A 17,746-nucleotide genomic window follows, 5' to 3' on the forward strand; every position below is an offset into this window, starting at 1 on the left:
AAACCATTCCAAGTGGGTACAGAACCATGGTTAACAAGTGTGTGTTTCTAGGGAGCAGCGGGCCTTGTCCATTTCCTCAGCCATCTTGCCTCTGGCTGCTTATTTGTTTTGCTTCATTGGATTTAGTGGAGGTCCCTGATTTCAGCCCACATATTATGCCTGCATAGAACTCCAGCCCTTTATCCAAGACAAACTCCATTCTTCAATCACCCTAGAGTGCTAGAACACAGAAATTTGGATGCGAGCATAAAGACATGGGTCTGTAGAGAAGGATGTCTTTAGGCTCACAGAATCATTCATGTGCGAAGGGTAAGAGAAGAGAAGATTGGATTTATACCTCACCTGTCACTATCTGAAGGAGTCTCAGAGCAGCTTACAGTCTCCTTTCCCTCCCCAGAACAGACACCCTGCGAGGTAGGTGGGGCGGGGAGAGCTCTTTCAAGAACTACTCATGAGAGAACAATTCTGAAAGAACTTGTAACTGGCCCAAGTGCTGTCACTGTCTCCAACAGCTCACACTGCTTTCCCCACCTCTGCAACACATTTGATAAGACATATAGGTGAGCAAAACTGAACACTGACTGAGAAGTAGTTCGCCCCATCCCCCATGCTTCTAGCAAGTTCTGTCTTTATTTTCAAAGTGCCGTCTACCTGTATTTAATTTAAATGTATGTTGTCCCTCTTTATACATTTTTAAAGGGACAAGTGGGATGGTGGTGTCATGTGTTTCCTGCCAGATCCACACAGCATCACCCTTGCCTCCGCTAAGCATTCAGAACGGATGTCCTGGGAGCATGACTTCAAAGTAAAATTATACAGCTAAACAAAATGTAGAGCGCCTTCCCTCCCCACGGGTTAGTTACCCTGTCACACATCCGGCTGCCCATTATGTTAAACTTTGCAAATTTACGAATCAGCCACTAGATGGCACTTCAGTACTTTCTTAAAATGTCAAATTACTTTTTTGTGTATTTGGGGGGCTAAACTTGAGTCAGGAAAAGCAAATGATGCGGTATTTATTTATTTCAGTTTATATCCCATCCTACACTGCAAGCGGGCTCTAACAAAAACATTAAAACACAAGACCCTTAGGTTATTTTTAAGGGGTAGTCCAATTTCCACAACTTCTGATCTTGAAAGTACACTGGAAATTGTAAAATTACATACAAGCTTAGTCGAAAGTGTGTTCATGGGGAGCTACTGAAAAATAAGAATGGATGCCGTTGTGAAGACTGGAAGCTCTTTGGCAAAAACTCCCTTTCAAGTGGTCAGATTGCAGCCTGGCCCTTTGAATGCTATTCCCTTGCTTTTATGAACTTTCTCTCGGAGAGAGGAATCACTGCTTGAAAGCTGACTTTTGTCCATGAAAACAAGAGAACCTAAAGCTATAAATGTAAAACAATGAAAAGAGCATGGAGTTGTTAAAACGAAGTAAAGCATCAACGTACCCATGTGTGTACAGATACCCTGTCCCCTAACGTAACTTGGAAAAAATATTTTTCTGTCAATAGTGTCAGGTAGCCCATGAAGCATTAGGGATGCCCCCCTCCCCGGGCTGTGTGGGGCTAAACTGCAGGGTGCTGCTTAGGAATATGGTCAGTTGGTCAGTCAGTCAGATACTACCTTTATTGGCATAAATTAAAATCACACAAAACCAGTATTTAAATATACAGAGTACAATAAAAAATCAATCATCTTGCTTTGGCAGCACATATACTAGAACTGGAACGATGCAGAGCAGTTTAGCATGGCCCCTGCACAAGGCTGTCACGCAAAGAAACATGGCTACAGCTGCAATTCTTTTCTAGTTCTCCACTACACGTCGTCTTGTTCCTAAGTTCCCTTGTGGTAGTCTTTGTACATTTCCTGTCCATGGATGTTCCTTTCGATAGATACTGTTGGTGAGAACTTATGAATTTTTTTAACGTACTCATGCAGAACTTGACAAAGAGCAACTGCATCTTAGTTATCCCTGAAGACTTCAAGGAAGCTATGATTTTTTTAACATAAATTATACGAAAAGGAAACTCATGTTTTAAAAAATCCAACCGCAGCATAACTTTACATACCCACAAAAGGCAACTTTTGTTAAAGATATTCCCCTTACTAAGCACCAAATGTAGCTCATTACCCTCACTACTAAAAGGAAGCCTTCTGAGAAAGAAACATCCTACAGGTCCTCCTGAATGACATGAGATCTGCCATGTGCCTTCAGCCAGGTCGTGCCAGAAGGTTAACACTGGATGGGAAAACATGCCCAGACTCAAGGGAGGAGAGAACGTCTTCCCAGGGACTGATGAGCACCTTGAACTGAACCCCAGAGCCCAGTCTGTCAGTGTTATGGTGGAAGCCCTGGTCTCTTGTGCTCCTACGGGCTACAGCCAGTCAACAGAGCAGCTGCGTTTTGTGCCTGTTGAGGCTTCTGAGGCCATGTTAATTTGGCTTGGGTTAGCTGTCACATTGCTCCCTATCTGTGGATTGGGGCCACACTTGCACTAAACAGATTTTTCTGCAAGTTTGAGTGACACCCCCCCCCCCAGGTTTGCAGAAAAATCAGAAATCTACAAATAAATACATGGGTTTTTTTTTAAAATCCCCCTCCAGTAAAACAGCTTTCTCTGCACACGCACAAAGAGCACTCTTTACTACCTACCTTCTGCGTGGCAAACCATCCCAGGGGTCGTGGTGGGCCCAGCAGAGGCAGCAGTGAAGCAGCCCAGGGGCTGTTCCAGGCCTGGAAGTGGCTTAAAGAGAGCTGAGGGCCATGCTGGGCCCTGTGTTGGCAGCTCTGCCGCCTGGGAGTTGTGCTGGGCCCAGCAGCAGCACCAGCAGCGCAGCCCCTGAGTCATCCTGAGCCTGCCAAGAAAGTGAGGGGCGGAGGGGATTTCTCCTCCTCCGTGAGTATTGCTGGCCCACACTTGTAAATCCTATTGTAATGAGTGCTGGGGTACCTAGCAATACCATGCCTGGGTGAGACCTGAGACAAGTTTGGATTTTATTTAAGAGGGGAGGAGTCTGTTGGAGTTTGGGTAGGGAAACCATTTGTGTTGAAGAAAATAAAGAACTGGTAAGAAGCTGTGGGGAAGGGGGTATAAGTAGCCTGTTTTTGAGGAACTGATACCTCAGTCCAAGCCTTGCCTACCTCTTTTGCCTGTATACCTGTAAAACAAGCAGGTGTTCCTCAAAGTATCCAGTACTTTAACCTAACAATGAAATGAAGCGGTAAAGTTGTCTTGAACTCCTCATTTGCTTTGGGGGGGGGGCACCTCAGGACCGTAAAACATGCTGACTTGTAAAAATTACATAACACTCTTGCTTTGTAGACTGGGCAGCTTTCGAAACAGACTGGATGGCTACCATCTGGCCATCCCACTGCTGTTTCTCGTAGTCCTGCTTGTACTCACATGTGCTGCTGGGCTAAAGCAATAGAAATGACCAAGGATACAAAACTAGGCAAGTACCTTTTAGGCAAAGTTTGTGACTACATGAATCCTACTTTGTTTTGGATTTTGAGCGTGTACATGTCAGACTTCTGTATCTATGCTTAAACCCACATAACACACCATCATGCCACCAATGGTATATGTTCATGTAACAACAGTCACTTACTAGAGTATTTTCCCATAGCAGGATTTGAAATGCTGGAAGCGAGATGAGTTATGGATATTAGTAGTATTAGTGTTCTAGGAGGGCAAAACAAAATCTCTCTATAGGGACTAACGGGAGACACCTGCTTCCAGAAGGAAGGAAAGTAGACCACAGTCACTTTCAAGCTTGTCTGGGTAATGCTAGAAGCTTATTTTGTAGAAACTTAGTTTCTTCCTGCTCCCAATGTTCTGCTCATAGCATGCTAGATTTCCTGGGTACATGCTATTTTCAAAGAAAACCAATGAAGCTTATGTGACCAGCCCTCTTCCTGAATTACCTAGAGCCTTTAGAACATGGAACATAACCACTTGTAGTGTGCAAATGCTTCTGGCAACATGTGGAAAGAGTATGCTGAAAGAATAAAAGCTTGAAATCTACTGACCTACTTTCAAATCAAACCTTTCAATGGCAGTAGGTTTTAACAGTTCCTGATGGAAGGCAGGTGTGGTTGGTTTCATTTCCTACTGGTCATGTTTAAAAGCTATGGCACACCTCCCCCACCCCCAAAAAAAAAGTTTAAAAAGTTGTCAACTATCGGTAGCAATTTCCCTTTATCAACAGTAGCATCACAAACATGAAAGACTAACAATGGTAGAGTCAACAATAAAATAGTAAATCAGCAGTGAAACCAAAATGGAGCAAGATAAATCAACACTATATCAACCAAGGTTTAACTAACGGGGGAAAAATCTCACTGTCTTAAAGTTCAGTAAGGTTTTTGTCGTTGTTCAGGCACACAGTCGCGTTTGACTCTTTGCGACCCCATGGACCATATCATGCCAGGCCCTCCAGTCTTCTGCCGTCCTCCGAAGTTTGCTTAATTTTATGTTTGTTGCATCGATAACACTGTCTAACCATCTCATCCTTTGCCGTCCCCTTCTTCTGTTACCTTCAATCTTCCTGAGCATCAGGGTCTTCTCCAGTGAGTGCTCTCTTCTCATTTGGTGGCCAAAGAATTTGAGCTTCAGCTTCAGTATCTGGCCTTCCAGGGAACAGTCAGGGTTGATTTCTTTTAGGATTGACTGATTTCATCTCCTTGCACTCCAAGGGAATCTCAAGAGTCTTCTTCAGCACCAAGCAAATGGTTGGGAGAGGAAGTTTCAGAGTTGATTGATTGCTGTGGGAAAGGTGCTCTCTGATAGTCACTTTCTCCCTGAAGATCTATAAAAGGTCATAATTGCTGGGAAGGTTCATAGGGGAGCAGGCAGTCCATCAGGCACACTGCTTTTGGACAGGTTAGGACTTTCAAGGCAAGAAGCAATACTTTACTGTGGCCAGATAAAAACTGCAGTTTTTCGGAAGTGGCAAGGTATGTACTTGAAAGGTCAGGGAGGTTCAAGTTCTCACTGCTGCATTTTAAACTGATTGATGCTTTCAAGCAAAATACAAAGGCAGCCCCACACAGAGTGCATTAAGCTAACCTGGATGTGATCAGAACAGGGATAGCCAGCCAAATCATGCTGGTATGCTAACTAAAGTTGGCTGAATATCTGAGCCTTCATATGTAGGCACAAGATCTTAAAAACACTCTCCAAGCTGTGAAGTTCCTGATTGGTTACATTATTGATAATGGCACTTCATTCTTAAATTGAGCTTTAGTTTATTGGCCCTAATCCAATCCATCTCTGCCTCCACATTTTCATTTAGAACATCCATTGTCTGGTCTAGCTCAGTGAAAAGAAGTAGAGCTAAGCAGCATCAATGCATTAAGCACACTTCACTCTAAATAGCTAGATGGCCTCTCCCAGCAGTTTCCCATATTCATGTAAATCAGCAGGGGGAACAAGATATAGCTCTGCAGGCTAGAATCTTATTTGCAACGACATGGAGGACATTGAAAATCCCAATCCTTGATGAGATGGTAACGAAGATTATGGAATGTGCTGAAATCGACAGATTGACAAATATACTAAAAGGAAAAATGGAAGAAGAATTTATGGGACCATGAAGGGTGTTCCATGACTGGTTAAAGCATAAGTACTGAGAAACTAAGTCTAAATGAAGAACAATAAGAAAGATGGATATAATAGTTGTGAAACTTTTATGAGAAGATTTGCATGCAGAATGTCAAATTGGCTTTTTAATATATAACTCCGTAGTCTTTCTTTTCCCTTCTTTTCCCTTTCCCCCTTTCTGTATATTAACTAATAAAACTTTATATTAAAAAAGGATACAGCTCTGCAGCACCTCATAGCTCAAGTCCCAAGGAATGTAGAATGTAGCCAGTTTGGTGTAGTGGTTAAGTGTGTGGACTCTAATCTGGGAGAACCGGTTTGATTCCCCACTCCTCCTCTTGCACCTGGCTGGATGACCTTGGGCAAGCCATAGTTCTGATAAGAGCTGTTCTTGTAAAAGAGCAGTTTCTGTCAAGAGCTCTCTCAGCCCCACCTACCTCACAGGGTATCTGTGGGGAGGGGGAGGGAGGGAGGGAAAGGGGAGGGGCAGGGAAAGGAGTTTGTAAGCTGCTCTGAGACACCTTTGGGTAGTGAAGGGCGGGGTATAAATCCAATATCTTCTTCTCTTCTAGTTCTTCTCTTCTTCAGCCAACACATTGGTGTTGGCTGGATAGACTTCAGCTTGGTTGGTACCCCTGAGTGCCAACTATGCCAGCTGGTCCAGAAGGTTCCATGTTCAACGGTATCAAAAGGACCCAAGATGGCTAGGAGAATCAACAAAGCCACACTCCCCCAGGCCTCTTTTCTGATGATTAGTCAGGAAGGCCAAAGCAGTTTTCATTTCAGAACAAGGCTGAAAATCAGATTGAAATGCATCTGGATAATCGTTCCAAGAAAGCTCATAGTTGCCCAGATGCTGTTCCCTTAAGCGCATAATCCAAACAGGGGATGTTTCCTGCTGCTACCAACCAACAGTCCACATTGTGGGAGTCCAGAGGCAGTTCCTTCAGTGAAGTGGCCATTACTTCCTGGGCCCAGCCACACAATCCTATCTAGACATAGTAAGTTGTGAAGGGCAAACATCAAACACAGAGGCAGAAGGTTGTACACTTCCCCAAGCAATTTGTCCGCAGCCTCACCTCATTAACTGAGATTTGTTCCAGCAATTGTGGCTAAACTGGGAGCTGCTAACATGCTGCGATTGTTCTGTAGATGCGGTGGCATCTGGATCATACAAAATCTGAGTGATTTTAGCTGAGAAATGCCCAGCAAAAAGTCATAGTAATCCGCATAATCTTCTGCATTAACCCCCATCAGGGCCTAGCTGAAGTTCTGTCACAGGATGGAAAGCTCAGTCGGACAGTTCTGTCCAACTGTGCTGGAGAGGGACAAAGTATTTTTTTCTGGTGTCCCAGCTATAGAGTAAACACGAGATATACGGTAGGCTGTGTTCAGTCACACTCATTCTAAATCTTCACCCACTGTCACACTGTCCATTTCATGGCATCAGTAAATCCCTAAGCAGAATATGCTCTATGGAATAGAAAGGGTTGTCTGGGATCAACTGTTATTCCTTTAAGTAACTGTTACTCATCTCTGAAGTCCAAAATCAATAAGGGTTTCTTCAACAGTGCCAGCCATGTCTCTGACAGCGATTGGGAATCTACCCAGAGTCTTCAGAAGCAGATGATCCTAATTAATCAACAACAACAAAAACCCCACTGCGCAGTTTGAGTTTGAAAGACTAAGTCATATGTAGTGGTCTGACTGTGGCCCACATAAATCTAAATCCCACAGAAGGATTAGTGTGTTTTCGTTCACAGAGCGCTCAAACGTAACCAAGCCACCAGAATCCTTGCAGGATATGCGCTCTATCTATGCATATAATCTGGCAAGGTAATTGTAGAACGAACCACCATAATCAAATCAGCTGTCATTTGATAGCACAAAAACCCAAACTGTACAAGAGAGACATATCTAGTATGTGGGCATTATGATCTTCTGAGTCTGCCTCATAGCTATCATAGGGCCCATGAAGTCCTGAGCAGAACCAGATAAGGTTGTTTTATCCCTTCAGCCCAGACACATTCCTGATACCCTAGCCAACTTGGTACTGGTTGTGGAGAAAATTGCTTTGTTGCTGGGTCACTTTCAAAGTGTTTTTTAAAAAAACTCTCTATGGCCTGCCTTTCCCCCTCAACCTTAACAGTTCTTTTCCTGCCCTCAATCAAATATTTTTTTCTAAAGGCCTAAATACCACATTTTCATCTCATTATGTTAGCTACGCTGTAGGGAATGGGGTTCTGGCATAGCACTGCATTATGTGTCACTCAGGTGGGCAACGAGATGGGAAAATTGATCTCCTTAATGGAGCCAAGATCTAAAAGATGCAGGCGCAGGGTGTCTGAGTGTCAAGAAGTTGCTACAGGCTGCCAACTCCTCGTCGTCATTGGCTGACTGTGGATGGGCAAGTTCATTCTAAAGTGGCTGGCTTTTGGAAAAAAGCAAATATGTTGGAATGCTAATTGTTAGTCACCCTGGTCCTAGCGTATTACTGTACTAACAAAATGCTGGCATGGCATAGGCTATTCACAGATAGAGGGAAGAACAAAAGCATGCTGACCCTTAGGGATTTAGGATGCTGAAGTCCAGGCCAAACTGTCTGGAACAGAAGGCAGTGCAAGGTGACACCAAATCCATCACTTCACTTTCTCCAAAGGGAATATATTGATTTATGTCTTTAGATATTTATACCACCTTTTCTCTTATGACTGCATTCTCCTCTCTTCCTTTTATATCCTCACAACAACCCTGTTGTGTAGGTTACACTGAGAAAGAGTGAGCATCCCATGGCAGAGTTGGCATTTGAACTTGTGTCTCGCAGATCCTATACTTTAACCACTATGCAGTGCTTTAATGCACCTTTGCACAGGGGGGTATTTGAGGTCACCATTGCCAACCTGTGAAGCAGTCTCGTAAATGAGGTATAAGACCCCTCCCCCATCATGTGGTCTTTGCTTCATCCCAATTTTGAATCTAAAAGCAGAGCTATGAAGAGATGAAGGCTCTATTATATAACGTTGTACATGGGTCATGGTGCATTCAGTTCCTGAGGGTCAAAACTGATGAGACGCTGGAAGATTGGATCCTCCCGGTGTCCTTTTAACTGCAATTACAGTCACACAAGAGTCTGATTCAGTTTGTAGATGCATGAACAATGCAGAGGGTGGTTAGCTCTTCTATTCCAGCACGGTTTGGCTAATTGGAACTGAGCTCTCTGCACTGTCAGAACTCTTTAAAGAAAAAAGGCAAAAGGTAGATGCCTGTCCTTTTCCTTTAAATAACTAATAGGACAAATTGATGACTAATGGATGGGAGATACACTTCTGGGTAGCAGTGTGTGTGAACAAGATCTTGGGGTACAGGTGGACTGTAAGTTAAATATGAGCAGCCAGTGGGATGTGGCGACAAATTGGGGTGTATCAACAGAGTGTATCAACAGAGGCATAACATACAGACCACAAGATGTCATAGTCCCACTGTACACTGCATTGGTCAGGCCGCACCTGGAGTATTGTGTGCAGTTTTGGAGGCCGCACTTCCAAAAGGATGTGGACAGAATGGAGTGGGTGCAGAGGAGAGCAAAGAGGATGAGAGAGACTCTCATCCTCAAGCCCTATGAGCAAAGGCTGAGGGACCTGGGAATGTTTAGTCTGGGGAAGAGGAGGCTGGTGGGGGACATGGTTGTTTTAAGTATTTGAAGAGCTGCCACTTAGAGGAGGGCAGGGAGCTGTTCCTGTTGGCAGCAGAGGATGGGACTCACAATAATGGGTTTAAATTGAGGGCAGGAAGGTACTGCCTGGATATTAGGAAAAGCTTTTTTACAGGAAGAGTCATGCAACAGTGGAATCAGCTGCCTAGGGAGGTGGTGATCTCACTGGCAGTCTTTAAGCAGCAGCTGGGCAAGCACTTGTCATGGATCCTGCATTGAGCAGGGGGTTAGACTAGGTGGCCTGTATGGTTCTATGATTCTACATGGGGCCTAGAGTCAATAAGTAAAGCCTTGTGAAATGTGGAAGGGTTAAACTTAATCCCCCTCCCCAGGACTTTTTTTCTAGAAAAAGCCCAGCAGGAATCCATTAGCATAATAGGCCACACCCAGTAGCAGAGACCCAGTAGCATATTAGGCCACACCCCATGCCTTCCGTTGCTTGCCCGGGCACCCCACAGCTGCGGGGAGCCCAGGCAAGCTGGCCCTTGGACACGCCAGGGAAGGCACGGGGAGGCATTTAAATGCCTCCCCAATCCTTCCAGGGGGGGGCCTGGCCCACCCGCCTCGGAGTCGCGGGGTGTGTGTCGCTCTCCAAACCTCCCCTCTTTAGCCATGCACGCAGAGGTTTTGGCTGTAGTGGGCGTGGCCAACTCTGAAGCCAGCCGGAACTCCGCTCCAAAAATAGCCCTGCCCCTCCCTCTTCTGAATGACCTTCATATGAAATGGGCTCCTGACTACATCTGATTTCCATTTAAAAGATTAACAGAGATCCACAATCTCTGTCGCAGTGCACCTGGTTTGACCCTGAAAGATTCAGAGGACGCACTCATAATGATACAGGAAAAATCCCTGGAAATTGTCTTGTTGTGATGACTTACCTAAGTGCAGCTATAACATATGGCACTGGCCATTACATCATGTTGGCATACTATGTGGGCAATTTCCATGCCAGTGTTAGCTGCTTTCTAGAAGTCTTAGCTCTGGCTTGGGAGTTCTTTGTGCCAAGCACTGGAATGATGTGCTGGCAGATAGTATACATTATCGCTACTGCTAATACAAGTAATCTCCCAGAGGCTGTTTCCTGTAGTTGCCGTGTGGTCTTCATAAAGCTGGTCTTCAGCTTTCAAATGATATTTCTTTCCAGCATTTATAATAATTGAGCATGCACATTATGGCAAACTCTACTCAAACAACTACAAAGTCAAGAAACATTTCAGCTGTAGAAGCCTGAGGTTTCTGATCATTTTTTATTTTCTCCTGTGCCATCAAACTTCTGACCATCATGAGACTTCAAAATGGCAATACGACTGTTTCCTGAGAACTTGCATTAAAAAAGAAGCCCCCTTTCTTTCTCTGATAACTGTTTCATGAATTGATTGAGAGAGTCCTGAGAAAATACTTGTGAATGGCCTTATGCATTTCAGTCTTGCAAATGTGGAGGGCAATGTCATCTTGATCCGTTTGGGTGCACTCTCCCAGGTTAGGCTCACAAACGGCATTTTTCCACTACAAAATTATCAAAAATTAGGGCCATACTGTCACATTTACCAGGCCCCAGTATGCCCCTTCCCACAACCATTTTGGCTCAGGAAAACAGCAGGGAGGGGAGAGCTCCCCCCCCCCCCCCACTCTCACAAGCCAAATTGAGCTCCGGCATGCTTGGGAACACTAGTTCCCCGATGTCGCATCTGTCTGTAAAACAGGCGAGGAAAACCTGCCCCGACCCATGGTAGCCATAGTGACTAGTTTTGCCCTCTGTCTTGCATCTTTTGAAAACATCTTGATTTTTAAACAGTGTTGAGACTGAACAGCCTGGATCACAACTGACAAGAATGAAGATAATAAAGAGGCATGAGCTGAGGGTGAGGGAACTACCATCTAGGAGACTCCAGGCTAATGTTTCCTGCTTTTACACAGGAGCCACCTCCCTTAAGGCTGGTTAGGGCCAATTTTGTTTTGTGAAAAGTAGCCATTGATGCTACTCTGTATATCTCAGGAAAACACTACTGTGGGGAGCTGTGCAGTTGGAGAAAACTAACCAAAGGCTTGAAAGATCAAGAACAAACAGCTTAAGTAAAGATGAAACTTACATTTGATTTTCATTTCATTTGAATTAACATTTATGGGTTGAGTGCTATTTCTTAATGCAATAATTATACCTTTCTCAAGAAAGAAAGAGATCTCTCTGCAATTAATACAGACATTATTCAGGACTATTTTCTCTCTTCTCTTTCTGCCTCATGTGCGCACGCACACACACGCATGCACACACACTGCACATGCAAAATATCACAGTGTTTAATATATTCGTGAGACAGGATGATTTTTCCCTCTACTCTGACAATATATCATGAGGCAATATCTTTATCTTCATGGCTCTGGCAACATTCTTCACATCTTTGACTGATGCAGTGTCTTACAAGGCTTGTCTGCAGTGGCTAAAATGGAATCAAATGCTTTTTTAAAAATGGAAATCCTAACATAAAGCATCATGCAGGAATTTGTTCAGCATGCTACCTATCTAATGATTAGCAAGCCTTCAACTTGTTAGATTTGTGCATGGTGACAAGTTCTCCACATTGAGGGAGGGGGTTGAACAATCATTTTTGACTGTGAAAAAGTACGCACTGGGTAATAACAGAAGAAAGTATTGCTAGCAAAAAAGAAAAAAAAACTTTGCTGAAAGTGATGGCATATTCATTTTTCCTTGCAAGAGTTCTCCTGTATAATAAAATGTCGCCTGTGAAACTGCTCTTAGTAATGCAAGCTCCTCTCCTTTACTTCTGCTTTTCCTGAGAAACAATAGTTATAAAACTGACATTCTTGTTATTAGGGAATATGTTATATGTCACCTACTGCTCATGAAAGCAGATGAGTGGAGAGAACAGAAGAGCCCATAACAATTAAAGGCTGCTTTGGCCTTTGAGGGAGGATTCATCAGGGCCAGGTCATCAGCAACCACCAGGCAATCTGCTACTGCACAGTTTGTCTGACTCACCCAGGCCTGGCTACTCACTACTATTCAACAGCGGCCACCCCATGAAAAGCCAGTGTGGTGGAGTGGTTAGAGTTTCAGACTAGAATCTGGGAGACCTGAATATCCACTCTGAGGTCTGAATAGCCATTGTGTTGTGGAAGCGTGCTGGGTGACCTTGGGTCAGTCATACACTCTGTGGAAGATTGTGCAGCTAAAAAGGGTGGGGGAAAGCAGCACTGTTTGAAATTACTGTAGTACTTCAGAGACGGCTCATTAATGGAAGGAAATTTGCTGTATGAAACCACCGTCCCTGTATCATTTTACTTGAAATCGGGCCAACAATGAATAACATCCAGTTTAGAACGGTAATTGGTGTAGTTTGGTGTTGTGGTTAAGTGTGCGGACTCTAATCTGGGAGAACCGGGTTTGATCCCCCCCTCCTCCACTTGCACCTGCTGATGTGACCTTGGGTCAGTCACAAGCTCTGGCACAGCTGTACCTGAAAGAGCAGTTTGTGTCAGAGTTCTCTCAGCCCCACCCACCTCACAGGGTGTCTGTTGTGGGGAGGGGAAGGGAAAGGAGTTTGTAAGCCGCTCTGAGACTCCAAGTGAAGGGCGGGGTATAAATCCAATTTCTTCTTCTTCTAATGTGAAAAGGGCCTCAGTCTTACCTACCTTGTATGGTTGTTATGAGGATATAATAGAGAAGAGGAAAATGATGTAAGCTGCTTTGGGTCCCAGTTGGGGACAAAGACATGGTATAATGGTGTAAACCCATGCAATGATCACTTCCAGATTGGATTATTGTAGTTCTCTCTATGTGGGGCTGCCCTTGATTCTGCTCTGGAAGCTGCAGCCAGTGCAGAACGCAGCAGCACGGCTGTTGACTTTGTCATCTGTGCAGACACAGATCCACCCAGTGCTGCACGAACTGCACTGGCTGCCTATTGAGTACCAGATCCATTCAAGGTGTTGGTGTTTACCTTTAAAGCCCTATATGGCCAGGAGCCTCCATATCTGCAAGACTGCCACTCCCTCTATGAGCCCCAAAGGGCTTTACAGTCTGCCAACCAACATCTTCTGGTGGTCCCCGGCCCCAGGGCCATCCGTTTTGCTTCGACTAGGGCCAGGGCTTTCTCAACCCTGGTCCCTACCTGGTGGAATGAGCTCCCATATGAGATGAAGGCCCTGCGGGAACTTTTACAGTTGTGCAGGGCCTGCAAGACAGAGCTCTTCTTGTTGTGCTGTTAATATCAGCTGTCAGATCATGATGATCTAACTGTCAGCAGTGAGACTGCTGGAAACCTGTACTGGCCGGTTTGGACCAGATTATGGTGTGAGGCCAGAGACAATGACTCAGCTCTAAGCTGATTGGCTACAATTATGTATATATGTGGACAAGTGCAGTCCAGGTTTATTCTTCTCTGAATGATGGTTACTGGCAGAGCATTTTGTCCGAGGATTGTATAGTTTGTGAATAAAGCTGTAAATAGTTCACCACTGGACTGTCTTGTGTGGTGCTCTACGGAGCTGCTGTGTGCTGGAGTGAGGCTCGTGAGTTGGTGAGGCTGCATTAGTCCTGGTGGCTGGCTGATACCTTCTACTGGCACTCAGGCTGTCTGAAGCGCACCGCGCAACACTTCTGACAAGCTTTTAGTTAGGGTGGTGGGCACCCCCCCCCCATGGACCTCCCCTCAGCAAGTCAGATTTCGATTATTATTTAAGGACCCAAACTCGAAATAGATTGCACCTGTGAGGCTTTATGATTTGTATCAGAGGGATGTTGTATTTTATTGGGGTTTTTAATTGTTTTTAATTTTTTTGTATATTTTATATTGGTTATTGTGTTTGATGGAACCTGGCCTGAGCCTGCTATGTAGGGAGGGCGGGATAGAAATCCAATAAAATAAATAAATAAAAAATAAATGAAGTAAATAAATAGCAAATATAGCCAAATACAGAGAGCAGATAAAAAGCAGGTAGGGTGGTATGTGGGAAGGAGAGAAAGAAGGGAAAGGTGAGGATATGAGGGCTGTCGGAAGTAAGACGACAAGAAATCCGGTGGGGAGGGTGATAAAGGGGAAAGCAAAGTGCCTTCTGGCAAGCCCTTGCAGGTTCTCCACTGCGCAACTGGGCTTGGTGGCCAGCACTGTGCATCTTGACAATCGTTTTCCTAGATAAAAGCTGCCAGGAGGAGTGAAGGAAGGACAGCTGAAGATCCGGGGAAGGGCAGGTAAAAGTGTGTTGGCTGGTAGGTGAGAAGGTGAAAAGGAAGCAGGAAAGGGGGGAAAGCAATGGGAGCTGCCAGGGAAGAGAAAGCAGAAATTATGGGGGAAAGAAATTAGATGCTCCCTCCCAGGGCTATTTTTGGGCAGGAACGCACAGGAACGGAGTTCCGGCTGGCTCCCAAGTTGGCCACACCCAGCAGGAACCTATTAGCATAATAGGCCACACCCAACAGCAGGAACTCATTATGATTGGCTACATTAGGGGTGTGTGGCCTAACATGCAAAGGAGTTCCTGCTCCAAAAAAAGGCCCTGGGTTTTGACAACAAACAAGGTAAACAGAATAACAAGCAAAAGGTGGGTGTGGCTGGATGACCACACTTCTGGTAACATGTGGGTGCAGCCTAATGTGCTAATGAGCTGTGCTGTCAGGGGTGTGGCCCAATATGCTAATGGGTTTCTGCTGTTGGGTGTGGCCTATTATGCTAATGAGTTCCTGCTGGGCTTTTTCTACAAAAAGAGCCCTGCTCCCTCCAAATCCTTGTGGTATGCTGTTCTTGCTTTGTTGGTTCATAAGGCCGCTTTTTCAGTCTTCATACTGTATTGTGAATACAAACCAAGAATCAGCTTCCCATTTAAAATAGCACCTAGGGTTCCCAACTCCAGGTTTGGAAATTCATGGAGGTTTGGGCAGTGTAGCTTAGGGAGATGGGGTTTGTGGAGAGGTGGGACCCCAGTGGGGTCAAGGATCTTGGAGTATATCTAGTTGAATTAAAAATGTAAGAGGGAAACCAAAAATTTGCCTTACCACCGTGTATAGGCAAACTACAAAATCAGCAGCTTTGAATTAGCCCTCTGATGGCAAGATTTGGAAATCTAACCACTCGTGTGGCAATTCTTATCTCAAGCACAATATACACCCTCAGAGCCCCATAGTGTCCTCACCCAATATTTCACTCTGTCAGGTAAGTGCCTCCCTGGGGCAATGGCTCCCACCCAGCAAGATTTAGACTTGTCATCATTGACGACAGCAATTCTGTGAATAGAAACCAACTTCATACCTTGTCCCCAAAGGTATAACTATCTAATAACCTATCAGGCTGACAGGCCATATGTATTAAAAGTCTCTCCTACACTCTTGCAGTTTTCTGCTTCTGATTTCTTCTCTCTGCCTGTTTCTCAGCAGCTTATCTGCTCTGATGCCTCAATGAACCTGGCCATTCAGATTTTCTTTGTCTCCTCTGGTTCTCATTGATTTTGTCTCCTCTGGTTCTCATTGAACTGAAGGAGGCAGTGGTTGTCCCACTCTAGTCTCCTCTGGTTCTCATTGGTTTTTGTCTCCTCTGGTTCTCATTGGACTGAAGGAGGCAGTGGTTGTCCCACTCTAGAAAAGACCAACCTTAGATCCTACGGATCTATCCAATTACTGCAGTGTCTGTAATCTTTCATTTTTGGGTAAGGTAATTGAGAGAACGGCGGCAGAACAAGTCCAGAAATCCCTGGATGACACATTGGTGTTGGATCCATTCCAATCCGTCTTCCTCCCTGGCCATGGGATGGAAATGGCGCTGGTCACCCTCACTGATGATCTCCACAGGCAGCTAGATTGAGGCGGGTTGGCGCTGCTGATTTTACTTGACCTTACAGCAGCATTTGACACAGCCAGCTATGATATACTGACCCACCTACCTTCGGGACCGCCTCTCTCAGTATGCCCCCAGAAGAGTGCTATGCTCAGGAAGTAAAAACCTCCTGGCGGTCCCTGGTCCAAGAAAGATCCAGCTGTCCTCAACTAGTGCCAGAGGTTTTTTCAGCCCTGGCTCCTGCCTGGTGGAACTCTCTGCCAGAGAACATCCATGCCCTGCTACCTTTCCACAGGGCATGTAAGGCAGAGATGTTCTGCCAGGCATTTGGTTGAGGACAGCGATGGGGCAACACGTAGTCTGGCATTCTCATACCCTCCATTCTCCGCAACAATCGGCTTGTGGAAGCTGAGTTTTTCCTGCCATCTTGGAATGGATTGTTTTATTTGTCGATATATGTATTATGCATTTTATTGCCAGTTATAACTTAATTTGTTTATTGCATTTACCTTTGTTGTAAACCGCCCTGAGCCTGCTTGCAGGGAAGGGCAGCCTAAAAATCTAATTAAATAAATAAATACATACTCTGGTAAAATTACCATAACCACTGTCAGAAATTAAATGGAGCATTCACATGGGTCAATAGTACTGTGTGCTCCTCCCCCTGTGTTAGAAACTCCCAGTACGTACAAACCTAGTACAATGGCGGAAGGAGCTTGAGCCTGGCCTTATCTCTGCCATGGTATCTTCATGGGTCCGGGTTTCATTTTTAAAACATGGGAACATTGAGACTTGCACTCTGAAATGGTACAGCCCAGGCTCAAGCTGCAGCACATAAGGGCTCTGAATGATATGTTAATAGCCCACTTGCTGAATATGCCCACTTACTAAAACTGTGATGTGGAACTAAACAATTTATGGTCAGAGATTAATGTATTATTAAATCCTACAAACTGTCAATCACAACCCTGTCCACAGAAAAATAAGGGTAGCTTTTCAAGTATACTTAAATTTGAAAAGAGTACTCTGTCTCACCGATGCTGAATGATTTTGATACCAAGTACACATGCCTACCCTTTAATATAAGTTATATTGTTGTTGTTTATGTTTTGGTATTTCTCTGCAAGACGGGTAGATTCTAGATTCTGCAAGATGGATAGTCTGTTAGCTAACCCACCATGTAGGGTAGCCTAAGTGGCATTGACCAGAGCCTAGGCCTCTTCCAGTGAGGACCCGGGTCTGTGAAACAGGGTCCCTGAAGAGGTGACGGAGTTCCCTCCTTGGAGATCTTCGGGAGGTGCTGCAAGGCCTGCCTGATTGACAGGGCTTTTGAGGGGCTCTGAATAGCAGAGATCTTTCGACGGGGAAGAGATTTGGGGTTTGCTATTTTATTTTTGGTTTTAACTGAAAATGTTTTGAGCTGTTATCGGAAGGCCCCTTGAACCAGAAGGAAAGGCAGGATATGTTTTAATTAAAATATATACAAATAAAATACATATGAGGGGTAAAACAGATGTTATAGTTGTTTGAGCACTAGTGAAATATGTTCACTCAGACATATTCCACTTAACAGCCTTGCTCTTGTATTCTGAACCAGCTGAAGTTTCTGATTCTGAATTGTCATCATGGGCAGCCAGCTCTGTGCA

The sequence above is a fragment of the Gekko japonicus genome, unplaced genomic scaffold (assembly GCF_001447785.1).
Source record: "Gekko japonicus isolate JY-2015 unplaced genomic scaffold, Gekko_japonicus_V1.1 scaffold2122, whole genome shotgun sequence".
In the NCBI taxonomy this organism is placed as follows: domain Eukaryota; kingdom Metazoa; phylum Chordata; class Lepidosauria; order Squamata; family Gekkonidae; genus Gekko; species Gekko japonicus.